Source organism: Macrotis lagotis, chromosome 8 (genome assembly GCF_037893015.1).
Source record: "Macrotis lagotis isolate mMagLag1 chromosome 8, bilby.v1.9.chrom.fasta, whole genome shotgun sequence".
In the NCBI taxonomy this organism is placed as follows: Eukaryota; Metazoa; Chordata; class Mammalia; order Peramelemorphia; family Peramelidae; genus Macrotis; species Macrotis lagotis.
This window is the reverse complement of record NC_133665.1, coordinates 103,049,943-103,073,027: the sequence shown is the minus strand read 5'-3', so window position 1 is coordinate 103,073,027 and position 23,085 is coordinate 103,049,943. Positions and strand designations below refer to the sequence as shown.

The window sequence follows — 23,085 nt, the reverse complement described above, 5'->3', positions numbered from 1 at the left end:
CCACCTTGGTAAAACAGGGCCAAGAGGTGGGAAAGGCGCTGCCCTTGCGGACCCCTCCCGCTCATGTGAACTGGGTCCACCCGGTCAGCTCTGGGCGACCACTGTTAACCGTCACGGTGGAAAATCAGAAGCTCGAAGGGATAATTGACACTGGAGCCGATTGCTCTGTCATAAATAGGGGACAGTGGAGGCGCGAGTGGCCACTCCTACAGAGTCCTCAAGCAGTGACGGGGGTGGGGGGCAATAGATCTGCCATGAAAGCAGCACACGCCTTACGGTGGTCAGCTTTGGAAGAATCTGGACTCTTCACCCCACTGTGCCTACCCGACCTCCCTTATGCATTATGGGGTAGAGATATCTTGAGCCAGCTTAACCTGACACTTGCCACCCCTGATAGCCTGCAGGGAAATTAATTGGGGCCACTCTAGAGATGAGCTTTTCCCCCAGAATAACATGGATTAATAAGAAACCTATTTGGGTTGAGCAGTGGCCCCTGACAAAAGAAAAGCTCATCGCCCTCACAGACATAGTAATGACCCTCCTGCACGAGAACAAAGTGGAACCGTCCCTTAGCCCGTATAACTCCCCCGTCTTTGTCATAAAAAAGAAAGGGGGGAGTTGGAGAATGTTGATTGATCTTCGGGCAGTAAATGCCAACATGGTACCCATGGGTACCCTCCAACCTGGTCTCCCTATGCCCACTGCAGTCCCGCAAGGGTGGACTATTATAGTGATTGATGTTAAAGACTGCTTCTATAGCATTCCCCTCCACCCGGAGGACAAAGAAAAATTTGCCTTTTCCCTCCCCGCGATCAATTTCCAAGCCCCCAGTAAACGTTATCAGTTCACCGTCCTACATGGATACTCTGCTACATCCTATCTTTTTAAACAGAAAGGGGGAGTTGGCAGGTCACTGACCCATTCAGACCTGTCTCAGGTACTATTTACCATGAATTTCCTACAAGTCAGGGATGACGGCACTACAGCCGCCCAGAGAATTTTCTCCCCAAAAGGACATGCTAAGAAAGAACCAACGCTCCTGCCCTCTCCCACCAAGGCCCTACCAGGCTCTAAAGTCATGTGGAGAGATGAAGAGGGAGGTTGGCATGGCCCTGTAACGGTAAAGAACAGAAGACAGGGCCACCTGTCATTTCATCCCGAGGATAAGATAGAAGAGCCAGAAAGATGGCTCCCTGTTTACAAGATAAGAGACCTTGATTAATGCCCAACCCTACGGGGTGAGAGGAATTTCTTTCTTTTTCAGGCCTTCTGATCATCGTAGGGATCCTTGGAGGTGCTCCATCTGAAGGAAATCCGACATGGGGAATACTCCGAGTTATTCCCTCTCCCCTTCCGGTAGCACGGAACTCCCCGATCTACCCTCGCCTGCTAGTGACCAATACATCGATGGGGCTCCCTTCTGCCTCGGTGGGGCCCCTCATGTGTGGCCACAGGGGAAGACATCGAGGATCCCATACCATGGAGGGATTGCCAGATGGCGGGAGGATACCCCCTTGAGGGTGAACAAGGACGCTGATTCTGGGAATTACCCTACTTGTTGTCTGTTTCTGCCGCCTAGCTAGGCGACAGAGGGGCTATATGCTTCTTACTCAGAAAGCCTTCATGGCCATGGAGACGGGGGAGGATCCCCAAGTCTGGCTAGCCGCCATGCATGGCATGTGACACCTAGGGGTAAGACGAGGTAAACCCCAAGACGGGCAACTTCTCCTGACCCAGCCACCTAAGACGGGCAAGGTCCTGGGTTGAAGGAGATGACCTAAGACAGGGTTCCTCGCCCCCGGCGGATCCCCAAGTCTGGCTAGCCGCCATGCATGACATGTGACACCTAGGGGTAAGACGAGGTAAACCCCAAGACGGGCAACTTCTCCTGACCCAGCCACCTAAGACAGGCCCTGAGGGTGTCGGGCGCCTAGGACGGGCAAGGTCCTGGGTTGAAGGAGATGACCTAAGACAGGGTTCCTCGCCCCCGGCTATCAGAGGCCAGTAGAAATGACACCGCTTAAGGCTAACCTCAGCACCGCTTAAGGTCACACCAAGTGATAACCTTGTAAAACAGAAAGGGGGAGATGTTGGGGGTGGGGGGAAGAGGCTTGGCGGTCGCTTAGAGGGGAAACATAATCACCTTATAAGGGAATGTTACAGAACTCGGCCCCTCATTGAGTAAGAGTTCATGGGAGGGAGGACAGAGGGGATAAAAGGGTCTGCTGAGAGGTGGGGGAGAGCGGGAATGTGATCACAGAAGAATAAAGACTCATGACCCACCTCAGGCGCTCTGTCTGGTTCTTCCCCCATCAAAGAGTGGGGGCCGGAGGTACCCCGAAGACTCACCACGCGTTGGACTGGTGAGTAAGAGGACGGACTAGCATTAAGAAGCCGGCGTTGTAAATAAAAACCCGGCACTGAGTGAAGGGAACAGAACCAAGAGAACATTCTACCCATTAACACTTTAACAACAACACCAACAACATGATCAACCTTGATGGATGCAGCTCCACTCAGCATCCCTGAGAGCTAGGACAACCTTTGGAGACTAGCTATGGACAATGCTATGCCCATCTAGAGGAAGAAAAACAAAACAAAACAAAACAAAACAAAACCCTTCAGTATCTGATGAACTTTTAAAAAAATTTCTCATGTGTATTTTTTCCCTTAATCCTAATTTCTCATACCATAAATGACTACTCTGTAAACATTTTTAAACACAAATATGTATGTACAGTATTAACCTCTGAGGGGAGGGGGGCGGGAAGGGAGGGTAGAAGGAAATTTTGTAACTTAAAAATATACATATGAATGTGGATGGATGTTGAAAAACTTTCTTAAAATGTATTTGGAAAAATAAAATATCAATAAAAAAAGTTTAAATACTTTTGAATGGGAAGATGTGCAGTGAATTCTTGCTGTAAATTAATGCCTGTACATCACCATTAAAAAAAGTTTTTTATAAAGTTATTTGAAAATATTTTGTTGCTGGGTTGTAAATTGTTTAAGAGGTTAAAATATTTATTGGTTGATATTTTTATCTTTTAAAGGATATATATTTAATTGTGACAAATTAAGGACTATGATAAGTAAAATCATATATTGGTTATATGGTTTGTATAGCTGTAAAAGTAAGGTTTTAATAAGTCATTGTATCTAATCAAATAACAATGCATGCTAAAATCAGAAAAAGGAAATTTGTAAAAAAGATTTTAAGGAAATTGAAAAGAGAGTGGAAAGGGTTAGAAGAAGAAAAGGAAAACATAAAAAATTGGATTCTCTTTGGACCATAAGGTATATATAACATTAAAAAAGATGTCCTTAAACATATGAAGAAGGTATGAGTAAGTGTGAAAACTTATATGAGAATCTGTCAGGGATTATGGAATCCAGAACTGAACTGAATTAAGTTGTGTTCAGTTGTGATAACTGAGGTAAAATTAAAACCCTAACAGCAAACTACTACTTATGTAGAATCTCTAAGTAGTGAACTGTCTGGGAAATATTGAACCCCAGAAATATTGAATGCTTGGAAGAAGTGTAACTCAAAATTGAAACTGAGGTTTTGTATATCAATCCAAATATAATTTTAGTTTATCCTGGTCTCAGTCTAGCTAAAACAAATGATCTAAAATGTGAATCTTCCTTTTATCTTTTTGAACCTTTAAAAGACTAATGTGAAATTGATTATTACTTGCAGATTATCATCTGATTTTAAGATTTCAGGGTCTAGGCCAGGCTAGAGTACTAAAATAATGTAATGGTTTAACTTCAACAGAATATGGTGAAAAGTTTTGTTTTGCTTTTTGAGCAATCTATGATCAATTAAAAAGAATAACACCAATGAAAATTTGCAAATAGTTTGGTTACTATGAGTGATTTTTTTTTCAAACTGTTCTTTGTAAAGAAGAGAGGAATTTAGTATCAGGAAAGGACTTAATTATTTGATAGTATTTAGATCAGGAGTGATGAGAGACAGTCAGCATAGGTTCAGCTGAAAGTCTGTCTTGAGGAGAACAGGATAAGTTTAAGTGGGAGAATCTAACCCTCCTTAATTAACAGATGGCTAGATGTTAGTATCTTTACTCTGCTGCTTTGGGGGAATGGGCTAAGGGGTCTAGGAGTTGCAGGTAAGATCAAAGGGGAGGAGGTGATTCTCCTTGTGGCTTACATTGTTTAAGACAATATATATACCCCTACCCTCATTCCGTTTTTCAGATTCTTGAGATGAGATCAATTAACTTTTGGTTCCTTAATTACCTCATCTCTGAACTGGTTTTTAGGGATCACTTTAAGGGTTTTGCAGGGGGAATAGAATAGAAAGTTGAACCCTATTGCAAGAGTATCAATGTTGAAAAATTTTGGCAAAATCCTTGTACAGAATGAGGAGTTATTGTATAATTTAAATTGTTAAGGTGGAAGACAGCAAATTTGTCAGTGCTATCCAAATAAACCATCCATGTAGGATTATTTCTAGTGCCAAAAAAAAATTCTATTTCAGTAAATTTTAAGGTCTTGGTGAACTTTGTCATCTGTAATAGTAATTTAGTTGACTTCTGGGGTAGAGCCAAGTGGTAGGAAGCTAATCTGCTCCCAGAACCTTTCCCTACCAAAGATTAAAGAAATCTCTACTCTGACATTCACACTACAGATCCCACGAAGAAAAAAGAGAAAATTCAAAGAAGTTTTCATTTGCAGACATCATGGAGGATCTTCAGTGAAGGGGGAAAAGGGAAACCAAAGTCCATGAGACCAGAGAGTGGGGAAAGCCAGCAGGAGGTTCTTAGCCACAGTCTAGGTCCCGACAGCTTAACAACATCAGAGGGCATAGCAGCTAAATAGCAAGCCAGCAGGGAGGATCTCAACCCTAAACAAAGTCTGAACCATGAGAGCACCAGGGTAAAAGACAGGACAGGGTTGGGAACAATCCTCTGTGAAGTCAGAACCTGGACATAAAGGAGGATACAAACCTCTGCAAATGCAAAGCCTAGACTGCGTATGGCAACAACTTGGCTAACAACAAGTCAGGGATCAGACCCCAGCTGCAGCAAAATAGAAGCTTGGATCTATACTCCATATATGCCAGGAGTAGCACTACAACAACAAAGATGAGCAAAAAAGCTAAAAGAGCACTCATTATAGAAAAATACTTCACAGATAAAAATGACAGCAATGTCATGTCTGATCTGCATTTTTTTTTTTTAGGTTTTGCAAGGCAATGGGGTTAAGTGATTTGCCCAAGATCACACAGCTAGGTAATTATTAAGTGTCTGAGGTCACATTTGAACTTAGGTCCTCCTGACTCCAGGGCTGGCACTCTATCCACTGTGCCATCTAGCTGCCCCACAACATCATGTCTGAAGAAGAAAGCAGTGAAAAATCACTCACAGAAGTATCAAAATAATGTATAAATTGGACTCAAATACAAAAGCTCATCGAAGAACTTAAAAAAGAATTTAAAAACCAAAGAAGAGAGGAAGAAGGAAAATGAAAAAAAGAAATGAGAGTCATGCAGGAAAATTGTGACAAATTGACCAAAGAAATCAACTCCAGTAAAAGTAAATATAATCGGGGCGGCTAGGTGGCGCAGTGGGTAAAGCACCGGCCCTGGAGTCAGGAGTAACTGGGTTCAAATCCGGTCTCAGACACTTAATAATGACCTAGCTGTGTGGCCTTGGGCAAGCCACTTAACCCCGTTTGCCTTACAAAAAAAATAACCTAAAAAAAAAGTAAATATAACCAACTGGAGAAGGAAACACAGAAGATGATTGAAGAAAATAAAATCCTATCAATGTACATGGAACAATGTAAAGACTGGCCAATTGCCTTCTGTGGGGAGTGGGGGGAGGGAAGTATGATTAGGGGGGAAACCATCAAATTCAAAATAAAATCTTTAAATACAAAAAGAAAGAATAGAAAATCCTAAAAATTAGGATTGAACAGTTAGAAACTAATAAATCTACAAGACTACAAGATTCCATCAAACAAAATAAAAAGGCAAAAAAAAAATTGGAGAAAATGTAAAGTACCTTCTAAGGAAAACAAATGACCTGGAAAACAAATCCATGAGAGACAATCTATGAATTATTGATCTATAAAAAAGCCTGGACCAACAAAAGAACCTGGAAAACATCATGCAAGAGAGGACCAAGGCCGAGCACTAAAGTACAGTAAAGAAACACCATGATGACTGCCCAAGGAGAACCCCAAACTTGTATTAGTTGGTGATAGAGGTACTGGAAAAACTACATTTGTAAAACATCAGTTACTGGTGAATTTGAGAAGTATGTAGCTACCTTGGGAGTTGAGGTACATCCCCTAACAGAGGTCCCATTGAATTCAACGTATGGGATACAGCTGGTCAAGAGAAATTTGGTGGTCTGAGAGAGAGTTATTACATCCAAGCTCAGGGTGCCATTATAATGTTTGATGTAACATCAAGAGTTACTTACAAGAACGTACCTAACTGGCATAGAGATCTGGTATGAGTATGTGAAAATATCCCTTTGTTTTTCTTTTTGCTGCTTGTAATATTCTCTCTTTAATTGGAGGGTTCTGGAATTTGGCTATTACTACCCTTGGAGTTTGTTTTGTGACAACAAAGTGGATATTAAGGACAGAAAAGTCAAGGTAAAATCAATTGTCTTCCATAGGAAGAAGAATCTCCAGTACTATGACATTTCAACCAAAAGTAACCAAAACTTTGAGAAGCCCTACCTTTGGCTTGCTAGAAAACTTATTGGAGACCCTAGTTTCTAGTTTGTTGCCATGCCTGCTCTTGCACCTCCAGAGGTTGTCATGGACCCAGCACTGGTAGCATAGTATGAGCAGGACTGACAGATTGCTCAGACAACTGCGCTCCCTGATGAAGATGATGACCTAAAAGGGAATGAAGCTAGAGCCCGCTGTCAGAGGTCTAGTTTTATAGAAAACTGTCCTGTGATGTCAGTGGTGTAGTGTGTTTGCCACTTTATTATAGAGCTAAGCAGAACATGTGCTTAATCTTTGGATGCTGAAGGAGATTAATGGGCTTCAGAATGAATGTGGCAGTTAAAAAAATATAATTCATATTTTGGACCTGCATATATTTAGCTGTTTTGGACTGCAGTTATGTCCCCTTGAGTTTCAAATATTAGACTGCTGCAGTCCCATCACAATATTCAGTGGTGAATCTTGTTTGTTACTGTCATTCCCATTCTTTTTTCATTTAGACCATAATAAAGTTGCATTTCAAATATCTAAAAAAAAAATCATGTAAGAAATTGTGAGGGGGCCCCCTCGCCTCCAAGCTGGTGCTGATCAGGCACGGAGAGAGCGCCTGCAGCCTGGAGAACCGCTCCAACGGCTGGCACGACGTGCAGCACCTGAGCCCCGCCGGGCACGAGGAGGCCAGGTGCTGCGAGACGCTGGGGAGGAGTTTGATACCTGCTTCTCCTCTGTCCAGAAGAGAGCAACCCGTACCCTGTGGACAGCACCAGATGCCATGGACCAGATGGGGGCCTGCTGTGAGGACTGGGAGCCTCAGTGAGCGGCCCCACGGGGGTCTGACCGGCCGAGGCCGCGGCTAAGCAGGGGAGGCCCGGGTGAGGCTCCGGCGGCGGTCCTTGGCATCCCTCCACCGCCAGTGGCTCCTGACCGCCCCGTCTACAGCAGCACCAGCCAGGACCGCCGCTGGGCAGGTCTTACCCAGCTCGGCTGCCCTCCTGGGACAGCTTGCAGACACCGTGGCTCGGGCTCGCCCCTTCTGGAAAGAGGAAAGCGTCCCTCGGATGCGGGAAGGAAGCCGGTGCTGATGCAGCCCATGGCAATAGTCTCGGAGGGATTGGCAAGCATCCTGAGAGTCTGTCTGAAGGAGCGCCCAGGGAGCTGAATCTGCCCGCTGGCATTCCCATCGCGCGTGAGTTAGACAAGAACCTGCAACCACCGGGCCGATGCAGTTCCTCGGAGATGAGGGGGACGGTCCGCAAAGCCTGGGAGGCCGGGGCAGCCCGAGCAGGGCCGGCCGGCTGTCAGGACCGCAGGGGCCGGGTCCTTCCCTTCTCACTCTCCACCACTGGCTCTCCGCTGCCTGTCCCCCACACGGACCATCGCCGCACATAGCGGCAGGGTCCTCTTCTCATTCTCTTCCTCCCTATTTCCGACCAATTCCTTTCTCTCCCTTCAACCGCTTTAGTCAAAATGCCTCCTGGGCCCTTTGGCTCATTAAGGACCTGGTTAGGGATGGGGACCGAGTAAGAAATGACCGTTGTGGGAGCAATTGTTCCAGTTCTTCCTATGAGCCAGTTGTGCCAGGAGGGCAGCCCTCTCGGGCTGTTGTAGGAAGCCGCCTATCACCCAGGGGGTCATTTGACGAATCGTTAAAGTCTTGTTTGCCCTCCTTAATTCAAGAAAAATGAATCGGGGACGTTGATCATGTCTTAATGTTTACTCGATGCATTTGCTTTCACAAAAGGCCCTTTTCAGACTGGTTATTAGTGTCTTTTGAAATTAAACTGCCCCACTTGGTCGGCATCAGACATCTCAAGCAGCATCAGACGAGAGTTCCTTGATTTCTAAGGGGTAAAGAAATACATGCCACTGTGTATTTTATAACCCCTGCTCTGTTCTGTGGAAGTGAAATGCCCCTAGATCATGCTGAAATAAGTCTCAGTGTCCCATTGCCTTCCACCTCATGTCCAGCCACCTGGGTCTTCATCAGTTTTAACATTAACTGTACTAACCTCCTCCCCCCACCCTTTTTGTTGTTCACTATAATAAAGGAGTGATGTGCGATAAAAAAAAATCGTGAGGGAAAACTGTCCCAATCACCTTGAACAAGATAACAATATAACAATTGAAAGAATCCCCAGAACCCTCCAGTAAGAGACCCAGGATAAAAACTCCAAGAGCTGTAATAACCAAATTCCAGAACCTTCCAGTTAAAGAGAGAATATTGCAAGCAGCAAAAAGAAAACAATTCCATTACAAAGGGAACACAATCAGATTAACACAGAACCTATCAGCCTCAACAGAAGAAAAGGAATAATATATTTTGGAGAGCTAAGGACCTGGGATTACAACCCAGAATGTACTACCCTGCAAAATTCAGCATATACTGTCAGGGGAAAATGAATTTAATTTAATATTTATTTCTCATTTTGTACAATTTTTTTTATACATTAATAAAATATTCTTGTTTAAGAGTAAACAAAATACCCCCTCCCCAAAAAAACTATAGACTCACTTGAGCGATAAAGTAAAGGGGAGAGAAAAAAATTATAATTAAAATTAAAAAAAATAATAGTAATAATTGTAGGTATGGCAGGGTGGTGCAGTGGACGGAGCACCAGCCCTGGAGCCAGGGGCACCCAAGCCTATATCCTGCCCCATACACCCAACAGTCACCTAGCTCTGTGACATGCAAGCCACCCCAACCCCACTGCCCTGCATAGACCAAAAAAAGAAAAGATCCAAAATAAAATAAAATAGTAATAATAGTAGGGGCAGCTGGGTGGCAGACAGAGCACTGGCCCTTGAGCCAGGAGCACTCAGGTCCGAATCCGGCCTCAGACACCTAACGATCACCCTGCTATGTGGCCCCAGGCAGGCCACCCAGCCCCATTTGCCCTGCACCCCCCCATACTAATAATAATAAAAAATGTGCTTCAGTCTGTGTTCCAACACCTCCATCTCTGTCATGGGTGGATCACATTCTTTATGATAAGTCCATCACAAAAGTTACTTCCATATTTTTCTACCATTGCCATTGCTGATTGCAACTCCCTCCTTTCTTATTTCTCCACTACCATGTACTATATTTTCTCTCTCCTTTCACTTACTCTGTTGTAGGGTAGCTGAGTGGTGCAGCAGACAGATCCATGGCTCTGGGGCCAAGAGGCCCTGAGGCCCCCCCTGCCACCGCTTAGGCCCAGCAATCTACCTGGCCCTATGGTCCCAGCCAGGCCATCCAATCCCAGGCCCTTGCAAGAAGTAAAAAAGAAAATGCGTTATATCTGACCACTCTCCCCTCATGGTCCATCCTCTCCTCCATCATTCACATCCCCCCCCCTTCCCCCTGTCCCCTCTCTCTCCTTACTCCAGATATCTATACCCCATTGAGTATATATGCTGTTTCCTCTCCTAGCCACCTCTGATGAGAGCAAAGATTCCCTCATTCCCCCTTGCCTTCCCCCCCTTCCATATCATTGCAATAGCTCATTGTAATAAAAAAAAATCTTATTATATGAAATATCTTGGCCTATTCCCCCTCTCCTTTTTCTTTCTCCCATTATATTTCCCTTTTTTCAATTGACTCCATTTTTACACCATATTTTATCTTCAAATTCAGCCTTCTCCTGTGCTTCATCCATAAAAGCTCCTTCTACCTGCTCTGTTAATTGAGAAGGTTCATATGAGTATTATCAGTGTCATTTTTTCTATACAGGAATACATGCAGTTCATCATCATTAAGTCCCTCATATTTTCCCTTTTTCCTCCAATCTCTATGCTTCACCTGAGTCCTGTATTGAAGATCAAACTTTCTGTTCAGCTCTGGCCATTCCAACAGGAACATTTGAAATTTCCTTGGTTCATTGAAAGTCCATCTTTTTCCCTGGAAGAGGACATTCAGTTTTGCTGGGTAGTTGATTCTCGGTTGCATTCTAAGTTCTTTTGCCTTCCGGTATATTATATTCCAAGCCCTACGAGCTTTTGCTGCTAAGTCCTGTGAGATCCTGATTGCAGCTCCACAGTATTTGAACTGTGTCCTTCTGGCTGCTTGTAATATTTTCTCTTTGACTTGGGAGTTCTGGAACTTGGCTATAATATTCCTGGAGGTTGGTTTTCTTGGGATCTCTTTCTTGGGGGGGGATCTGTGGATTCTCTCCATTTCTATTTTGCTCTCTGCTTCTAGGATATCAGTGCAATTTTCCTGCAGTAATTCTTTGAAAATGATGTCAAGGGTCTTTTCCTGATCATGACTTTCAGATATTCCAATAATTTTTAAATTATCTTTCCTAAATCTGTTTTCCATATCAGTTGTTTTTTCAGTGAGATGTTTCATATTTTCTTTTTTCTTTTTTTTTTAGGTTTTTTTTTTGCAAGGCAATGGGGTTAAGTGGCTTGCCCAAGGCCACACAGCTAGGTAATTATTAAGTGTCTGAGACCGGATTTGAACCCAGGTACTCGTGACTCCAAGGCCGGTGCTTTATCCACTACGCCACCTAGCCGCCCCACTGTTTCACATTTTCTTCTAATTTTTCATGTTTTTGGTTTTGAAGTATTGAGTACTGATTTCTCATAAATTCAGCAATCTCCCTGAGTTCTATTCTTTGTCTGAAGGATTTGTTTTCCTCAGAGAGCTTTCTTGTCTCTTTTTTCCATCTGGCCAATTCTGCTTTTTAAAGCATTTTTCTCCTCAGTAACTTTTTGAACTGTTTTATCCATTTGACCTCAGCTGGTTTTTAGCATGCTATTTTCTTCAGCATTTTTTTGGATTTCCTTGACTAAGCTGCTGACTTCATTTTCATGTTTTTCCTGCATCTCTTTCATTTCTTTTCCCAGTTTTTCTTCTAACTCCCTCATTTGATTTTCAAAGTCTCTTTTGGGCTCTGTCATAGCCTGAGCCCAATTTCTGTTTTTCTTGGAGTCTTTAGATGCAGGAGCTTGTGCTTCCTCATCTTCAGACTGAATGTTTTGATCCTTCTTGGGCTCACAGCAAAATATTTCTCAATGGTGTTCCTCTTTTTTCTCTGCTTGCTCATTTTCCCAGCCTAAGCCTGTTTTTGGGGTGCTTCTTGAGCTTTTGGGGCACTCCCACAAGGGTCTCAGTGTGTGAAGCTCTGTCCTCCCTCCTGGCTGGTGAATGACCATAAGCGCCCCCCTCTGCCACGGGGCTGAGGTGGGGGGGCCCTGTTGTTCTATGGGGGGGCCTAGACTTCAATCAGGATCTGAATATGGTCAGAGCCCCCAGAGTCCTGTTTCAGAGGCAGAGGACAGAGCTCCACAGTCTCTCTCTTCACTCCCCTCCCTAGGTTCAATGGGCTCATGCCCTGGGGGCTCCTGCTTACCGGCTCTACCTGCTTCTGTTTCATGGATCTGGACTGCCTTGGCCAAGCTGCTTGCTGTGTGCCCTGAGGGCTGGGCTTCACTTGCTCACTCTGGCAGAGATTCCCTGCTGTTCCCCAATTTGTACCTGGTGCTCCCCGGGGTGTAGCTCAGGAGACTTCCCTGCTGCTGTGAATACCCTTTAGTGTGAAAGAAAATAGGCCTGGGGAGAGGGGCACAAATAGTTCAAGAAATGATATGGCTTTGGATGATACTTTTGACTTGTGAGGAGAATTGTGTGTACTTGAAAGATACTGGGGGGGTAAGGTACAAAATAATTATAATTGTAATTTGATGCAATTTGAGTCAATGCTGCTAATCAAGCAACCAAGTAAACAATCTGTGATGATATCTTGATAACAATAGAATATCAAGCATTCAAATAATCTGTGATTGGTGATACTTGATTAATTATATTAGGGCACCAAGTGAAGAGGCACAAAGATTTATAATTTTAGAAGGAAATTAGGGAAAATGTGAATGCTGAGTAAATTCTATTGAATTAATTTAGCCCAATGAGGGAATAAAATATATTCCCACTTGGGTTTAAAAATCTAACTTAATCTACAGGGAAGGGGGAGGACAGGGAACAGGGAAGATAAGGTAAGAAGGGACTGATAAAAGGGAAGGGAAGGTATAAATGAAAATAAACTGAAAGTTAAATTGCTGAAAGAAAAGTCAAGGGGCAAAGGTAGTAAAATTTCAGTGAGGAAGAATAAGAGAAAAGGAAAGAGATAAATATAAATGGAGAAAGATAGCATGGAGAAAAATACAAAATTAGTCATCTTAACTGTAAATGTGAATGGGATCAACTGTCCCATAAAACTGAAGCAGATAGCAGAATAGATTAAAAACCAGAATCCTACAATATGTTGTTTACAAGAGATTCATTTGAAGTAGAGAGATACACACAGAATAAAGGTAAAAGGTTGGAGCAAAATATATTGTGCCTCAGCTGAAGTAAAAACATCTGGGGTAGGAATCCTAATCTCAGACAAAGTAAAATCAAAAACCAATCTCATTAAAAGGAAGAAAACTACAACTTCTTAAAAGGCACCATTGGTAATGAAGCTATATCATTACTAAACATGTATGCATCCAGTGGTAAAGCATCCAGATTCCTAGAGGAAAAGCTGAATGAATTACAAGGAGAAATAGACAGCAAAACTTTAATAATGGGTGACCTCAATCTCCTTCTCTCAGAATTAGATAAACTTAACAACAAAATAAACAAGAAGGAAGTTAAGAAGATGAATGAAATCTTAGAAAATTTAGATATGATAGATCTCTGGAGAAAACTTAATGGGTATAGAAAAAATATATACCTTTTTCTCAGCAGTGTATGGCATCTTCACCAAAACTGACCATGTACTAGGGCATGAAAACCTTATAATCAAATGCAGAAAGGCAGAAATAATAAATGCACACTTCTCAGACCACAATGCAATAAAAATTACATGTAATAAAGGGTCAGGGAAAGATAAACCAAGAACTAATTGAAAATTAAATAACTTTATCTTAAATAATTGGTGGATCAAACAGCAAATAATAGAAATAATAAATAATTATATCCAAGAAAATGATAATGAGACATAATACCCAAATTTGTCTACATGAATAAAATAGTGAAAGAGGAGATCAATGAATTGGGTATGCAACTAAAAAAGCTAGAAAAAGAACAAATTAAACAACCCCAATTAAATGCCAAATTAGAAATTCTGAAAATCAAGGGAGAGATTAATAAAGTGGAAAGAAAGAAAACCATTGATGTCATAAACCTAAGAGTTGGTTTTATGAAAAATCCAATAAAATAGACAAACCTTTGTTTAATCTGATTTTCAAAAAAGAAAGAAGATAACCAAATTACTAGTATCAAAAATGAAAAAGGTGAACTAACTACCAATGAGGAGGAAATTATTCAGATCTACTTTGCCTAATTGAATACCAATAAATTGGACAACTTGAGTGAAATGGATGACTATATACAAAAATTTAAACTGCCCAGATTAACAGAAGAGGATATAAATTACTTAAATAATCCCATTTCAAAGAAAGAAATTGAAGAAACCATCAATAAACTCCCTAAGAAAAAGTTTCCAGGTCCAGATGGATCTACAAGTGAATTCTACCAAACATTTAAGGAACAATTGATTCCTATTCTACATAAACTATTTAAAAATATAAGAGAGGAAGGAGTACTGCCAAAATCTTTTTATGACACCAACATGGTGCTGATAGCTAAACCAGGACAAAGAAAATTATAGCCCAATCTCCCTAATGAATATTGATGCAAAAATCTTAAATAAAATTTTAGCAATGAGACTACAGCAAGTTATTATCAGGATAATACATCATGATCAAGTTAGATTTATACCAGGCAGTCAGGGATGGTTCAACATTAGGAAAACACTCAACATAATTAAACATATCAATAATAAAACCAACTGAATTCATATGATTATCTCAATAGATGCTGAAAAAGTCTTTGATAAAATATATCATTCCTATTATTAAAAAGTTTAGCAATAAATAGTGCTTTCCCTAAAATAATAAATAGTATCTATCTAAAACATCAACAAGTATATTTAATAGAAATAAATTCAAAGCATTTCCAATAAATTCAGGGGTGAAACAAGGATGCCCATTATCACCATTACTATTCAATATAGTATTGGGAAAGCTAGCAGTAACAATAAGAGAAGAAAAAGAAATTAAAGGAATCAGAATTGGCAATGAGGAAGCAAAACTTTCACTCTTTGCAGATGATATGATGATATACTTAGAGACCCCAAGAAAATCATCTAAAAAACTCCTTGAGGGTAGGCTAGGTGGCGCAGTGGATAGAACACCAGCCCTGGAGTCAGGAGTACCTGAGTTCAAAGCCGGCCTCAGACACTTAATAATTACCTAGCTGTGTGGCCTTGGGCAAGCCACTTAACCCCACTGCCTTGTAAAAACTAAAAAAAAAAAAAACCAACTCCTTGAAACAATTAACAAATTCAGCAAAGTAACAGGATATAAAATAAATCTACCCAAATCATCAGCATTTCTATATATGAACAACAAAGCCCAAGAACAAGAGATAGAAAGAGAAATCTCATTTAAAATAACTGTAATCAGCATTAAATACTTGGAAATCTACCTCCCAAGACAAACCCAGATACTGCATGAACACAATTATAAAGCTCTCCTTATCCAAACAAAGTCAGGTCTAAATAATTGGAAAATGTCAAATGCTCATGGTTAGGTTGAGCTAATATAATAAAAATGACAATTCTACCCAAATTAAATTACTTATTCAGTGCCATGCTAATCAAACTACCAAATAACTACTTTACCAATCTAGAAAAAAACGGTAACAAAATTCATCTGGAGAAACAAAAGGGCAAGAATAGCAAGGGAACTGATGAAAAAAATGTAAAAGAAGGTGACCTAGCTCTACCAGATCCAAAGCAGTAGTCATCAAAACTGCCCTGGTACTGGTTAAGAAATAGAGTAATGGGGGTGGCTAGGTGGCGTAGTGGATAAAGCACTGGCCCTGCACTCAGGAGTACCTGGGTTCAAATCTGGTCTCAGACACTTAATAATTACCTAGCTGTGTGGCCTTGGGCAAGCCACTTAACCCTGTTTGCCTTGCAAAAACCTAAAAAAAAAAAAAAAGAAAGAAATAGAGTAATGAATTAGTATAGGTTCAAAAGAAACTACAGCAATCTACTATTTGACAAACCCAAAGACATCAACCCCTGACATAAGAACTCACTATTTGACAAAAAAAAAAAAAAAGTAGGGAAAACTGGAAAATAATATGGCAAAAACTAGTGATAGATCCACAACTCACACCCTATACCAAAATAAGGTCAAAATGGGCACAGAATTTAGGCATAAAGAATAATACCATAGATAAATTAATAGACTAAAAAATACTCTATCTATCTGATCTAAGGAAAAGGGATACATTTATGACCAAATAAGAATTAGAGCACATAATAAATTGCAAAATGAATGATTTTGACTATATTATATTGAAAAGTTTTTGCACTAATAAAATCAATGCTGTCAAAAATTAAAAGAAAAGCAGAAAGATGGGAAACAATCTTCACAACCAGGAGTTCTGATAAAGGTCTCATTTCTAAAATATATAGAGAATTGCATCAAATTTATAAGATCACACAACATTCCCCAATTGATAAATGGTCCAAGGATATGAACAGTTTTCAAATGAAGAAATTAAAGCTATATATAATCATATGAAAAATGCTTCAAATCACTATTGATTAGAAAAATGCAAATTAAAACAACAATGAGGTATCATCTCACACCTATTAGATTAGCCCAGATGAGAAAAAAGGAAGATGACCAATGTTGGAGAGAATGTGAGGGACATTGATGCATTGCTGATGGAGTTGTGAACAGATTCACTCTTTCTGGAGAGCAATATGGAACTGTGCCCAAAAAGCAATAATGCTGTTCATACCCTTTGAATCAGCAATTCCAAATCTAGGACTATATCCAGAAGAAACTGTAAAAAATTAGAAAAGTCCTACATGTTCCAAAATATTCATAGAAGCTCTTTTTGTAGTGGCAAAGAATTGGAAATTGAAGGGATGCCCATAAACTGGAAATAGCTAAACAAGTTATGGTACACAAATGCTCTAGAGAAGCATGGGATGGCTTAATGGGATCTGATGCTGAGGGAAGGGAGTAAAGCCAAGAGAACAATGTCCATCAACAACATTATGAGATGAACAACCTTGATGGAAGCAACAACTCTTGACAGTCCAGAAAGTTAAACTAGTAATAATATTACCATTAGACTGGTAATTGTCTATATTATCCCCAACCAGAGGAAGAAAAACAAAACAAAACAAAACACACAGAAAAAAAATCCCTACCGAATCTGATGAGCACTTTATAAAAATGATCTCTTATGTACCTCTTTTCCTTAATCCAAATTCCACATGCCAAAAATTAATATTTTGTGAATATGTTTAACAAAATATGTATATAAGATGCTAACCTGCCTTCCCTACTGAAGGATGGGGAGTGGAAGGAAGGGTGGAGGGAAATTTTGTAACTTGGAAATATAGGTGTACAAGTACATGAAAATTTTTAAAAATCAACTTTATTATTATTATTATATTATGTTATATATTATATTATATTATAATCTTAGCATCTGTTGTCAGTTTGTGTTCCAATAAGAATTAAGATCCTTTTAAGTTTTATGCTAAGGGGACATAAGTGAAACAATAAGAAGTTTTTGTGATATCAAGATATGATTCTGTATAACAGTCTCAAGTTCTATTTTAAGGAAAGGAATGTTAGTCAATTAAATGTATTAGAAGAAGGATGATGTATGGTATACTTTAAAATTATTTCAAAGAGATATTCATTTCCAGTTAAGGATTTTTGAGTCCCTTTTTTAATATCAGCAGGAAGTTAGAACTGAAACCCAAATGTCAGGGGCCTTGGCTTCACTGAGATATTCTGAAAGAGCAAGGGCATGAGAGGAGGGGGTCCAAGACTTCTTTAATCTTTTTTTACTGCCCCTTCCCTTACTGTGGTATTCCCTTGGGCTCTGTCCTATGTGGTTTTCCCTGTACTTCCTTGGTGATTTAATCATTTTTTCATGACTTAATGAATGTTCATTGATTAATTGATTCAGTTCTTGCTTCTGTAGTTTCCAACTGGGCATAGTATCCTATACTGAGAGGAAAATGAGATATCCAAGGAGCTGGAACTAGTTTAGCAACCCTAATTTGACAGATGAAGAAACTGGGCCCAGAGAGGCTAATTGATTTGCTCGGTGTCACATAGTCATTTTTCTTGAAATACCCACACCAAGGGAGTCCCAAACAAGTTCCTTCAGCTGGGTTTGGGTTTGTGAAGAAAACTTGTTATTCAAGCAACAAGACATAGTGAAAAGTAGTGAAAAGTACTGACTTTGGAAGCTTGGGTATATGAACTTGGGTATATGAACTTGGGCAAATAAAACCTTTCAAAATCTCAATTTCTTCCTCTATAAAATAGACATCTTTAATATTTTTAATTCTATTTGTTTTATTTGCAGTTCCAAACTACTCTCCCTCTCTCCTCCCCTTCCTTACAATTCAAGAAGGCAAGTAAAAAAGCCATATAATAATATTTTTACTACCTACTCCAAAGGGTTTTTACTACCTACTTCAAGTTGTGAAAAAACTATTTGCAAATCTTAAAGTGCTATTTAAATATGAGCTGTTGTTCAGAATCTGACTTCAGGCTGCAGCCTGGGTTTTTTATACATGTCTGATTTAATGTAATATTTCTATTGTAATATTGTAATATTCTATTTAATGTAATATTTCTATTGAATTTGGGTGTGCTCTAAAATAATCAGAAACAAACAAAAAAGGCATAGATCCAGGTCCCAAGTGTATCTCTTGCATCTACAATCTACAATCAGGTCAGGAAGAATCAATAAATACAATGTGTGTGTTTTCCCCAATCCCAATTTTGGACAATTATATGAGCCAGGAACTCTAGTTATAAAATGTAGAACACCATGACTCAGGACATACTGTGTTTTAGAAGAGATCATTGGCCTTGGTGTTGGAGAACTCAGCCACCAGTCTCAACTCTGTAACTAGGTAAATCAAATAACTTAACAAATGTTACAATTGAGTTCAGATTAATTTTCTTATCTCTCAAATGGAGCTCATAATCCGTTCCCAGCTACATTTCCAAGCACTGTGAGAGTCCCAATAAGATTATAAAAATGAGAAAACTTTGGAATTTGGAACAAAATTTTTTATAAATCATTAGAATGCTAGAAGGGACCTCCTAGGTCATTGAGTCTAATGTCAACTTGAATAGGAACCTTTAATACTATACACCTGATAAGTTTCATACAGCCTCTCTTTCAGGACCTCTGGTAGGGGTAACTCATTCATAAAGCATTTTAGAATGGTCCTGAAGAAAGTTCATTCTTACAAAATATAGAAATCTCTTGACAGCAGCCCATTATTGCCACTAATTCTGCCCTATTAGGTCAAAAATTAAATCTAATAATTCCTAATCTATGTGATGTTCTTTCAGTTCCCAAAGACAACTGTTGATGCCTCCCCAATCTTGTCTTCTCTAGACTAGAGGGTCTCACTTCTTTAAATCAATTCTCTTTCATGGTCTGCATTTCCTTTCCAACACTGGTCACTCTCTTCAGAACATGGGTCAGCTTGACTGTCTCACTTTTGGGTTTTGAAATTTGTTGGATCTGAACCCCTTGATGAATCTTTGGTTTGCCAATGCTCCACCTCAGCCAATGACAGAGGTATTGACAGCAGGTACACTGCCACTCTGTCTCCTTCAGACAAGATGTGTTGGGGGAAGGGAAAGAGGAAGGGGCAGTGTATACACAAAGTCCTGGCAGCTCCAAGACCTTGTAGTCACCATCTCCTGGGTCTTGCAGCATCATTCAAAGGCAAACAGCTTCTCAGCTGGGAGTACCACTGAGATGTGGCTGTCCCTGGTCAACCAACCACTGGCTTCTTGCTGCCTTCTGACCTCCTTATTGTTCTCATTGGTGACCTGGAGTTATTGGTCCTCGTGAAGGCTTCAGTAAGGTCCACCAGTCACATGAACAATTTCATGATGCACTACTGGCCCCTAGTGGATTCCAATGAGCCAGGAAGGAGAGAAGACTTCTCAAGGCAGGTTCTGTGAGCTTCTGGGACACCCCAACCCTCCCCCATCCAATCTTCTTTTGAGTCCCCATTAGATTCAGATTTTGGAGATGGTCCATCAGCATTCCTGTAATCAGAAACTCAGATACCAGTGCCCCTGTCACTATTGACTTGTTCATTGGGTAACCTGGATCAAGTCACTTTCCTTCTTGGTGGTTCAGTTTTCTTCAGAATGAAGTGATCCTCCTCTCAGAAGTTGGGGGGGTGGTGTCAAGTACTATTAGGAGATCATTATAAAGGCGATATTCAAGAAAGCAATCATCTGAAAAAGGACCAGGGGAGTATAGCTAAATTAACAGAAATAGAAAAGAAGTTAGAGATCACAGAGCCAGAGTGGTGCCTTGGAATGACAAAATGCAGGGTGAGGCCCTGCTAGTATGTGATGGTGTGAAATGGTTAGTTATACTTTAGTAATACCTTCACGTGTTACTTTGGGGACACTTTGTGGACATTGTATTAATAATCTGAATTTGTATCATGTTCTGTTGATAAAAGTCTAGGGTCAGTGATGGCTTAAGATGGGTAACTTCCTTAGTATTCAGCATATAGGCAGTTAGTGTCAAAATGGAGAGAATTCTGGGGACTGGTATCAGGAAAACAACTTCCTGATCTCAAACACTTACTGGTTGTGTGACCCTGAGCAAGTCACTTAATGCTGTTTGCTTCAGTTTCCCTAACTGTAAAATGAACTGGAGAGGTAAATGGTAAATCACTCTAGTAGCTTTGTCAAGAAATGACCAAATGGCATCACAAAGATGAGACTGAAACGACTGAATGACAGCAACAAAAACAGGTTTGTTCTTGGATCACAGGAAAAGAGAAAAAGGAAGAAGGAATACTTAGAGCCAGAGAAATGATGGGGGCACCTAACAAGGCAAATGGAATAAAGATGAATAGACCAGGTACAGAGTGAAAGAGAAAACATGCACACAGCACTGGTCAAAGACACAGTAGATACGTGCTTTTCCCCAGGTTATCTGCTTTCAGACTGGAATATTCAGGTGAAATACAAATAATAAAGATCCATCTGGGATGGGGGGTAGGGAGTTTCAGGGTGGGATGAAATATTCTAATTGGAGAGGATAACATTTACTGAATCCTCCCCAACTAAGTGGTTGTTTTCTATTTGTCTCCCCTCTTCTTACTTTCCCTCCAGGCTTCTAGGACCCTTGTGTTCCAGATACACTTTCAACTTCCCATTCCCCATCTATAAAATGGGGCTAACAATAAATGCCCTCTCTTCCCGAGTGATCATCCTAAGCAAAATGCTTTGTGAACCTTAAAAATTATAGGAACCCAAACTATTTTTGGTAGGTCTCAGTTTGGGCAGCTCAGCCCAGTTTTTAATCATCTCCATCATTTCCTGACCTAGTTCCATCACCTTTGAAGGATAGTTGTGGGGTGGTTCCAAGGTCACCTTGTGTCCACTTACAAGAATATATCCAAGAGGCCCTACTGTTCTCTAAGGGGTTGGTGGTGTTGTTGTTGTTCAGTTGTTTGTGATCTCTTTTCTTGTAGGGTCATGGGATCATAGGCATTAGGAGCTAAAATAGACATTGGGTTTTCTAGGCAGACTCGATGAAAGACCCAGAGAGAGGGGGTAACTCACTCAAGAACTGTTGGGTGGCAGAGTAGAGAACTTTCCAATGTAAAATAGAAATTTATACCAAGTTCATCTTCTCTTCTAGGTGGGGGGAAGGGTATAATTTCATTCTGTGCTCCCCTCCCTATGTAACCTCCTTCTCTGTTGGTCCTCATGGATGTATACTCCAATATTCCCCTCCCTTATTCTAGTATGTTGTCAGCTTTGCCCCCTGATGAAATGACTAAGGCCTTGATAGTCCCTGAGGAAGAAGAACTATATTTCAAGTGTTGGTGACCTTTGAAATTGTGGCAGTGCATTTCACCCAGAAGTGGAAAGCTCTCATTCCTATTCAAAAAGGCATATGATGCTAGAGAATTATAGCAATATGATTTCCTTTGGTAATACTGGCACTCAGAATTTATACTTTGGGATTTTTGTGGCATTCTTATACCATAGGATATATGGGGTTTCTGATAATATATAGCAGAATTCTCTATGAAGTTCTTAATCCCACAGCCCTGACCAGGGATAACCTGTAGTAAAGGTAACAAGGCAGAACTTTTGTGTCTTGCCTCTTCCCTAGCTAAAGTCTTACTCTTTTTTGTTGTTGTTTTTTACAAGGCAATGGGGTTAAGTGGCTTGCCCAAGGTCACACAGTTAGGTAATTATTAAGTCTGAGGCTGAATTTGAACTCAGGTACTCCTGACTCCAGGTCCGGTGCTCTATCCACTATGCCATCTAACTGCCCCTAAAGTCCTACTCTTAAATATTTTTGCTCTGTGCCCATTTTGTCTTGCTGAGCATCCTGGGATTCTCTTGGACCTCAACTTTTCCATTCAGTTCTCTTACCTAAGATGAAACTCTAGCTTATTTCCCAGAATTCTAATTTCCAATCTTAATAATTCTTAAAATCTCAGGAAAAAAGGGAAAAAAGTTATAGGAAACTCTTAAGTGAAATTATGAATTCTTTGACCTAACTATATTCTAGAAACACAACCCTGTTCCTCTGGGTTTTCTTCATACTTATTTTCTCTCTATTTGGGTGTTTCCTCTTTTCTCCTTGTCTGGGCTGAGGTGGCTAGCACAATCAGTTCTGCCTGGATTTAATTAATCTTTCCATCCCATTTAACTCCCTTCAAGTAATATTTCCATTTCCCAAACCTATCATAATCACCTAGCCAGAGAGAAGGAATAATTATGGATTGTGGATACCCAGGAAACTTTGTAGAGAGACCTGATAGATGTCTACACAGTTGAGTGAATATAGACCAGTTGACTTCATCCTTTCTCCCAACTTTTTAAAAATATATGTATTTATTTTGCCAAATATATGTAAATTTTCAACTTTTTTTATAGTTTACTCCCTTCCATGCATCCCTCCCCACCACCCTAAGATAGTAATAAGATATAGGTTATATATGTACAATCATGTTTCACATATTTCCATATTAGTCATGCTGTGAAAGAAGAATCAGAAATAAAGAGGAAAAACCCTCAAGAAAGGAAAAAACAAAAAGCAAATTTAAAAAAGCGAAAATAGAATGCTTTGATTTTCAATCGCAGGTTTTTTAGAGTTGTCTTTAATCATTGTATTGAGAAAAGCTATGTCTATCATAGTTATCACACAATGTTGCTATTAAAGTATACAATTTTCTGGGTCTGCCTTCTTCAGTTCTTGTCTTTTCTGAAATCTGT

At 40.3% G+C, this 23,085-nt stretch overlaps 2 pseudogenes; both read left to right on the top strand.

The window, feature by feature from the left end:
* Window positions 1–5,880: 5,880 nt before the first annotated feature.
* On the top strand, window positions 5,881–7,270 carry LOC141495928 (GTP-binding nuclear protein Ran-like; annotated as a pseudogene).
* Window positions 7,041–9,042, top strand: LOC141496518 (phosphoglycerate mutase 1 pseudogene; annotated as a pseudogene).
* Window positions 9,043–23,085: the final 14,043 nt, after the last annotated feature.